This window comes from Apis cerana, linkage group LG15 (genome assembly GCF_029169275.1).
Source record: "Apis cerana isolate GH-2021 linkage group LG15, AcerK_1.0, whole genome shotgun sequence".
Lineage (NCBI taxonomy): Eukaryota > Metazoa > Arthropoda > Insecta > Hymenoptera > Apidae > Apis > Apis cerana.
Genome location: NC_083866.1, coordinates 2447929 through 2457764, shown reverse-complemented (window position 1 = coordinate 2457764; position 9836 = coordinate 2447929). Strand labels below are relative to the sequence as shown.

The 9836-nt window shown below is 23.3% G+C and overlaps 1 long non-coding RNA gene and 1 other non-coding gene across 2 annotated transcripts; one reads left to right on the top strand and one right to left on the bottom strand.

Moving 5' to 3' along the window:
* The first annotated feature begins 5690 nt into the window (after positions 1-5690).
* LOC133667375 (uncharacterized) lies at positions 5691-6915 on the top strand. The gene is made up of 2 exons (XR_009832808.1): positions 5691-6204; positions 6603-6915. It is a non-coding gene; the product is annotated as an uncharacterized LOC133667375 (long non-coding RNA).
* A 1672-nt stretch (positions 6916-8587) lies between these two features.
* Positions 8588-8659, bottom strand: Trnah-gug (transfer RNA histidin (anticodon GUG)). The gene has a single exon. It is a non-coding gene; the product is annotated as a tRNA-His (tRNA).
* Between the last annotated feature and the right edge of the window lie 1177 nt (positions 8660-9836).

Genomic DNA, 9836 nt, shown 5'->3' with positions numbered 1-9836 from the left:
AATATTTAATGTTTCAAAAATAAGCAATAAGCTTTTTGTAAACACGTGCGGAATAAATTATCTAAGAAAAGAAAGAATAAAAGATAGAGGGTTATTAAACCTCGACCAGCTCTCGAGTTTCTCATGTTGTTCTCTTTGCGCCACCTACTGCCGTGTCCTCCATCTTGATTTTCTTGTTTATTTTTCGGAACCAACATTCCCTGCTGTTCTTTTCTCCACCTTATGTCTCGACCAGAGGAAGAAACTTAATTTTCTGCCTGTTTCACGTGAAATTAGCGGCGATAAAGCGGCAGCGTTTTAATAAGTATTCGCATAATTGCACGCTTCTCTCTCGACAGATCTGCCGCATCTCGTCTTTCTATTTACTGGCCAGACGTTTATCTCGCTAGATAATACTGATCGACCTCGAATCTCTCTCATATCCGCCAGTTGAACCGATTTTTCGAGCAAAACCACTTCTTGCTTGGAGCATTAACGTGTACTAAGAAAGGATTTTTAAACAATAAATATGTCTTAAGGTGTTGAAAAGAGTTGATTGAAAAAAATTGATTTATGAAATAATGGATCAGTTAATGTGAATCCTTTGATAATGTGAAGATGACTGAAAATTATTTGAGGTTATATAGGATGTTTCAAAATATAATATTATACATTTTCAATTATAATTAATGAAAAGTGTTAAGTTTATTTTAAGAAATCATATTTTAAAATATCATGAATTTTTAATAAATTTATATTTAACTATTTTTAGTATGTATCAATAATATTTTAAATGAAGTTTAACTTAAAAATATTTGGTTTTTTATTAAAGACTAATAAGTAAGTTTAAAAAAGCAAATATAATAAATTTTTATGTATAATATTTTATATTACATAATATGTAATTTTATATGTAGTTTAATTTATATGGTGAAAAATACTAAAATTCTATACTGTTTCAAAAATATATAAAAAATAAGATAACAAAAATATATTTTCTTTTAAATAAATTGAATTTGTATAATTTCTTGTTATTTCTTATGTATAATTCTTGTAATTTTATGATATAAATTAAAATCTAAAATAAAACTATTTTTTCCTTTTATAATTATTAATTAGTTCAATATTAACGATCATTGTTAAAATCTTACAATTGAATCCAGAATAAATAATTGAAATTTTTTTATTTTATTAATTTGTAATTGTCATTTATATACATAAATATAAAATAACTTGTATTCTCTAATAATGTTTATTTTTTTAATTTTAAAGATATAGATCCACAACATAACAACAATTCTTATATTTCTTTTTAATTTAGATGCTTCTGAAGAAAATTTACATAATGTGACAATTTATATTCAGCAAATATATATATATATATAATTGCATTAAATAATCTTATCATAATTTGCAAATATTCTTAGATTTCTAGAGTTTTTTTAGATGACTTTTGAATCTCTTATAATCTTAGATTAGTTCATGTAAACGACGTGAATCATGAAAACTTTTTGTTTTTGGTATTCTTTCTTTTGTTAGTTACATTTCGTTTTATTGTGACAAAAATATATATTGAAATGACAATATATATTGAAATGAAATTCATTAATATAATAATTAGTAAAATTATAAAATTATGAAACATTTTTATGAGATATATTCAGTGATTTCATTTCAATTCATTTTATTAATTAATTAATGAAATCATTTCATTTATTAATTAATTTAATAAAAATTAAAATTGCATGTTGTATGTTGCATTTCTAGAATAAAATGTACAGCTAGGATAAAAAAATATGGGAAATAAAATATGGTTACAAAAATATATATTATGTAAATACTGTGTAAATTTGAGAATAAGATAAAGAAGATTAATTAAGAAAATAGGTAGATTAATTATTTTTATGAAAAATATTTTACTTTATTAGATTTTATTATTTAATTTAAAATGTGAAATGACAATATTGATTCATGATATTAATGTTGATATTAGGATTTTGATTTTTACTTTTACATATAATTTAATAGTAACATTTTTTTGGTAATCATCATAATTATTTTTATTATATATTTTTATTTTTACTAATTAAAAATTATTCCATATGTTCTTTATTATGTATTCCATATATTAATTATATATTTTTATCAAGATAATTTTATAAAACGAAATATAAATATAATAATATATTTAAATAATTATTTTTCCTACTTTAATTTTATTTATCAATTACAAATTAAAAAAACAAAATAAATCTATCAACATAAATAAAATATGAAAAACATTTATCATATATATTTGAAAAAACTCCTATAAATCTAAAAAAAAAAAAATAAAAAATAAAAAAGAAGAAATGAAAAAGAGAAGAAAAACAGTGAAAGGAATAACACAAAATAAGAAAAAAGATAACTCAATGATCAACACTTTTACAAATTGATATTTCTTTACGAACCACGAAAAAAGTAATCATAAAATATTTTTAAGAATGAAAAACAATATAGTGGGAGGAAGAAGAAAACGTAACAATTTGATGGCAACTCGACAATCAAGAACACAGATGAAAATAGAAGATTTCAGAGATCCGCCTCAATCCTTTCCACGTGGATTTGTAGCGAGGAAGAAATGAATCTTTTACGCGTCATCACTGTGGATGCATCCGGTTCTTCCAGATTCTCCACCGGCACGTGACACTTAGACGATAGTCTCCTAGACGATAGAAAAAAAAAACTTCGGAAGAAACGATATAGCTTTGTAGATGAACCGTCACAGGGGTAAAATTTGAAAGGGGTAAAAAGAGGATGACACCAAGGGGGAGACGAATTATTGGCTTATGACGCATCAAGGCCCTTCGCCTTGAAACAAAAATAGAAGAAATTTTAGACATGATGTCTATAAATTCTTGAACTAAATATTAAAAAATGCAATTTTTTGAAAAACAATATTTTTTGTATTTGAAAAAATAATAAAATATATTTTAATTTAGATCATTAATCTTTAAATCTCTTCAAATTTTTTAAATTTAAAAATTTGATAATTTGACAATTTTTTAATAAATTTAATAATTTGATAGCTTAAGTTTAGAAATGTTAAAAATTTAAAATTAAAAAAGAATTCTCTTTCATTAAAAATATCTAAAATTTAAAAATTTGAAAATTTGAAATTTTTTTATTTTTTAATTTTTCCAAAAATTGCTATTTTACAATAAAAATAAAAGTAAAAAAGTATATTTTACAATAAAATATAATAAGAAATAATATTTCTTATTATATCGCTAAAATATTTCATAATTTTGAAATAATGACAATATTCGCTATATTTGTTGCATAGAAAGATAAAAAAGGAAATAGAATAAGACAGTGGTTGCGTTGGCGTGAAGGACGAGCTCTCGATCTGACTTTACGATGGGATACGCATCCTTGGAAGATTAACCGCAAATCGGGGGCAGAAACGCGTGAAATTTCTGCATAAATAATGCGGCTTTCTAATCCTATGGCTTTCGCCCTGTCGGACTCGTATTTTTTAACCCTCGTTAGGAGGCTTGTCGAACGAGATAAGAAGGCCGGTCCGATGATAATCGGTCCATTCAGGCGATTTTTATTCGTGCAAGCGGAACGATATGGTCTGAATGATATATTGAAATCGATGGAAGTAACTGATTCGCATATGGAATGATACTGGTATAATATATTTAAATTTAAATTAAAACAAAAAATTTCTAACAAAAAATAGCTACAGAAAATATATATTCTTATTTTTAAATAAAGTTTTTATTTTTTATCATATTTTTAAATTTTATTTTCATATTAATTTTTTAATTTTTTAATTATCTAATTTTTATAGTCATAAAAGTATTGTTAAATTTTATGAAGTATAATATTTTTAAATTTAATTGATATTTATATAATTAAATACTATAATAAATACCAAATAATATAATAATCAATTAATTATAAATATTTTTTGTTGTCACCAATAATTTTAATATTTTTTGTAATAAGAATTTAAAAATTAAAAATTGATTAAAGATTAAAAAAGATTTTAAATAATTGATAAATTTACTATTTAAAATTACATTTAAAATTATCTGAATTTAAATAATTTAATTAATTCAAAATTCCATTCAAAATTATTAACATTTTTAATAAATGTCTATAATAATTCAAATGTTTAAAAAAAACAATTTATGTCAAAGAAATTAATTTTAAAGATATCTATACAATATAATACACATATATATACATCTATATAACATTATAATCGATGACTCGAATTGTTCAAATAATAAGAATAGGTTACTTATTATAGAAATATATTTACTATATAAAATTTCTTTTTTATTGTTATTGACTAATGAAAATCTACCATGGCCACCTAGAATTTTGTTCGATCGAATCATTAAATAAATGTCAATTTAAGTCACACGTCGATTAATCTCACTATCAAACCCTTCAATTATTTTCCTTCTATACCTCTTTCCAAGTTAACGTCTCTACCTCTAATAATTCTGTCGTTCGTATCTCATATTAATCGACTCGAACGCCTTCGAGCGAGCGTTTAAATTTTTCCTAGCATATGCATGCAATAATTCATCACGTCGATGATGGAAAAATACAGTTTTTTTTTCTTGTAAGGAATATTGATTTATGAACGATTTGTAAACGCAGATTAAGCTATAAAGTATTTTTACATGTTTTATTTATTCTTAGTTGATCGATAAATTGTAACATTTTCTAAAAAATTTTCCAAATTATTTATAATTATACGTTTTTTTTTTTTTTTTTTTTTTGTGAATAATTCATCTAAAAATTGACGAAATTTTCATATAATTGCTATCGATTTTTATTTATTTTGCATATATCTTACTGAATATTGGATTTATTGAATATTTGAATTACTGGATATTTTTTCAAAATAATATAATTAAAAAAATTAAAGTAAATTTATAACATTTGTAATTCATAATTTAATATATATTATAAATTATGTATATAAATTAAATATGATATATTACATTTAATTTAACATTTTTAAAAAATATCTATATTATATTAACATATAATATAGATATAATTACATATAATATAATTTACATTTAATTTAACCATTATAATACGCATTAAACAATACTAACCACAGACAAAAATTTCTCGAGAACATCAACACTGAGATCTGATCTTCCAATTTTTTTCACATTATGTACCAAAAAGAAATATTATTACAATACCCCATATTCAATCTTCTCCAATCACATATAATCTTAAACCTATCATTCTCTAACAATGTTTTTTCTGCTTTATCTTCTCCTAACCTACTACCCTATTATACATTTCGCGCACGCACAACAGTGCAGGGTACAAACGTCTCAATTTGTACAGAACGTGAAAAAGAATAAAAATATAAGGAGAGGAAAAGAAATATAAAAAAATTCCTTTTAAACTGGTATCGCAACTGTACGCTTGTACGTACGTAAGTACATACGTATGTATAATACTCAATGATCTCGATTGGCGCATCGTGAATCGACAGACTCGTTTCTCGCAAACTGTTCCGACCCGTGAATTATTGCCAATTACAAACGCGCGGACCCTTTCTATCGGGCGCTGCCGAAATTTATAGTCGATGATAAAGGTATCTGGCCGCGGTTGTGCCGATGTAAAGGCGGCTTAACAAGCACCACCACGCTCTCTAACACGCGAGCCAATAAATTGAGCTTGGATTCCTCTTCTCCGTCGAATCACTTTCTTCGCCCCCTTTTTCCGCGACGTACACACCCCTATTCTAAATCGTCCAGTGACCACAATGTTTGTATCCTATGTACGTATATGTGTGTCGCTCCTGGCGGTCTTTTATAATTGCTTCATGATACTTATTTATCGCAGTTATTAATAAACAAACGATACCAAGCGGACGTCTCATCTCGTAAATATTGTAATTAATGCTCACGATAATTTCTGAGCTACACTGCCATCAATTTTCAAACTTCTCTCTGCGCACTCCCACTCTTTTATTCTTTTACGACACTGTTCGAATTATACGAGGAATTTTTCATCTTTTTGTTTGTATTCCCTTCTAAATTTTTTAAGCGTGATATTTTTGTATAATATCGATGTGAAACCACATACAACACTGATAAAATTAGTATGAGTAAGGTTAATTTGTGAACATACCGGTTGAGGTTATGATTTGATCACAGTACAATTGAAAATATTCAAGAAAATTTTTACCTAGTAAGTATTAATATTAAATAAAATATTATTTATTAAATATATTTTTGCATTTTTTCTGTAAATATCATTATATTTTATATATATATATATATAGATTTATATATATATATATATATATATATATATATATATATATATATATATAGATTTATATTTTATGCATTTCTATTACTATAATCTATTACAAGACATATCTTCTTTTTTAAAGTAAAAAAAAATGTAACTATTAAAGATTAACTTGTTTTTTTTATAAAGATTTAGCAAAACATTTATGAATTTTTGATAAGATTGTTTTAATATTAGTTAAGATCGAATATATTTGTGTTTCGACCTTCCTAAAAATAGAAAACGAATACTAAAACATGATATAAGTGATTTATACCTCTTTATCGCAACAGTTTTAGGGCACGAAGGTGTTAGGGAGACCAGAAATATCGCGGCATAATGCGGTGTACGTGCGACAAGATTGAAAATCGAGCTCCACGAGGATAATAACGTATGTTGGCCACGAGAACGAACACGATGGAACTGTGCCAGCTAACCCGGTGCTTTAATGTTCATATTGTATACGTTGAATGATGAGATCGATCGATGGCAAATAGTATATTTAAAATTTTTACAGATTTTAATCTTTATTTAAAAATTTTTTAATATAAATTTTTATACTAATTTAAGAATTGCTATTAAAATTAGTTAATTTTAAATTTTAAATTTTCTTTTTCTTTCAAAAAACGATTTTTCTTCACTGTATTATAATAATCGATAATTCAATTATAAATAAATTAAATAATAATAATAAAATTTAATATCTTATATTTGCAACTTATTTCTTTTACAAAAAATTTATATTTAATTTCGAAAAACTTTCTTTCTTTATTATTTCTAAGATCTTCAATCAAAAATTCTTATTTATTATATTTATATATATCTAAATAGAATCTAAAAAGAATTATTTTTATGATATATATTCATTTAATTGTTTTTCTTTCGCTTTTATCTTACCCCACAAAATTTTATATTCTAAAAAAAAATTTAGTTCAGTTTAAATTAGATTTTAAGAGAAAATATGTAAATTTGGGAAATGATATCACTTTTCACTTTTTTACAACACATATGTATATATTTGATATATTTGATCATACACATGTATTAATGTATGTACATCATAAAGTACATACATTAAAAAATTCAATAAAATTACATCTAAAGTATTAACTAATGATATAAAAATATTTAAATAATCGTTTAAAAATATTTAAATAAATTTATTGTTTGAAATTATTTCTAGATTATAGTCAATTTGTTTCTCATGGGAGAACAAGAATATTGGACTTCAAATAAGATCTAAGGAATTTTAGCTAAGATTTCAGGAAATGTGAGGAGAATATTTCTCGTTGCGAATATTAGAGTTAGAGATTTATCGTTCTCGCGTCGAGGACCTACCGCAACGCGCTATACGTTCCACCAGACCTGTCACGTAGTGGTTTAGCATGGCAGCATCGAGTAAAGATCGGTCTAGGAACTTCCTGTTGATCCGCTAGGAAGTTCCTTGAACCAGACTCGTGCAAACGTGACGTTTTCTTCGGTTTAGTGAGACGTGGTATTTATGGAATTTTAATCGATGATACTATTTAAAGTTTGAAGTAATTTCGTACTTGTTTGCTTTTTTGATGAGAACTTGATTCAGTCTAAAGAATTTAATGAGAGTAAAGAATGGAATTTTAATGGATTATTTAATAAATAATTTTTTTTTATTTTATTAATTTAATGTAAAAGAATTTTGAATTATAATTTAAAGATTTAAAATATAATATCTTTTTTTATAATACTTGAATGTTGAAAAATTAATATTATGATTTTTTTATATTATTATAGTTATAATTATAATTTGAAATTTAACATATTCTCATCCTTTTTTACATGTGATATTTAATGATTATTAAATGTAAAAAAATTCAAAATAGTAAAGTACACTATAAATTTTATTCTTTCATTATTTAAAGTTTAAAATAATTTTTTCTTTTTTGTTATTAATTTATAATAATTTTAGTTCTAATATAAAATTTGAATTAATTTAAAGCATATAATAAAATTTAAATTGATTTATGTAAGAAAAAATAAAGAAAATAATTTTAATTGATTATTATTATTTATTTGAAATTTATGTTTAAAATAATCTTATTTATATTTTTAATATGAATTATAATATGAATTTATTTCAATCTAGAATAGAAGGATACAATAGTTAACATATTTTGCTAGATTTTTATTTAGAATTTATATAATGAGTTTTATTTATTACATAATATAAATAATAATTTACGAAAAATTAAAAGAAAAAAAATTAACCTCCATCCGTGACAATGTGTCAAATTGACAACATTGCCGTGACCAGGATTCGAACCTGGGTTACTACGGCCACAACGTAGGGTCCTAACCACTAGACGATCACGGCTATTGGAGGATCTGAATGGAATGTCAAAAGTGTCAATGATATAGGAAAGCAATAGTCAATTTAATTGATCAATGAAAATTTTTCTATTTTAATATGATTAATTCTAATTAATTTATGTTTTTAAAATTGAAAATATTTTTATTTCAAAGCATATTATACATATATTAATTTTATGATACAATGAAATTATCAGAATAATAATTTTAAATAAATTATAATATTATATTATGTTATATTTATTTTATCAATAATTTTATTATTAATTTATTTATAAAAACTAGTATTTCATATTATGATATAATATGAATACAATTTTAATTTTAGAATTAAGAAAATATATTTTGAAAAATCTTGTAGTTTTTAGAATTTTAGTTATTATGATTATTATAGAAAATTAAAAAAATTTTTTTTGTATTATTTATTTAACGATTTATATTTATAATTCATTTATTTAAGAGAATTATAGAGTGTAATATGTTGTAGTGTAATAAAATTTGTGTAATATGTACTTCATAATTCTTTATCTGAATGGACTCTACGAAATACCATCGAGAAGCGTTAATCGTTGTTAGATAACACGAGTGGTGCTCATCTGTTCAAATATTAGCTTAATACTACATATTTTTCACATTATATGCTCGGATTGTTCGTTTAAAATAGATGATGGTAAATATTGTGTAAGCAAACATTCGGTTCAAATGGAACTAGTTTCTTCTCACTAATAAACCCTTCTTTCTGTCAGAAGAATCATAATGAATTAGTTAATAAAAAAATAATTAAAAGTAGAATCTAGTAAAATCTTACGGAAATATAATCATTAAGAAAACATCAAATTGTTATCACAAGTTTAATACATTGATACAGTGTTATTATAATTCATTAAAATAATATTAAAATATCAAAATTTTTAAATTTCAAAATTAAAATAAATTAAATTATACTGTGATAATTGTTATTGAATATTTATTTGATATTCAAATTATATCTTTAATTTTATTATTTTTATATTTATTCCTATCAAATTTGTTTTAAATTAAATTTCTTAGCTTTTTTTATACAATTTTCTTTTTTTTACAAAATTTCTAAGTATTTTTTTTTCTAATAAAATTATTTCGACTTCTAATATTTTAATCTTTTTTTTTTTGTAAAATTTTTAAATTAATAATTCACTTCTAAA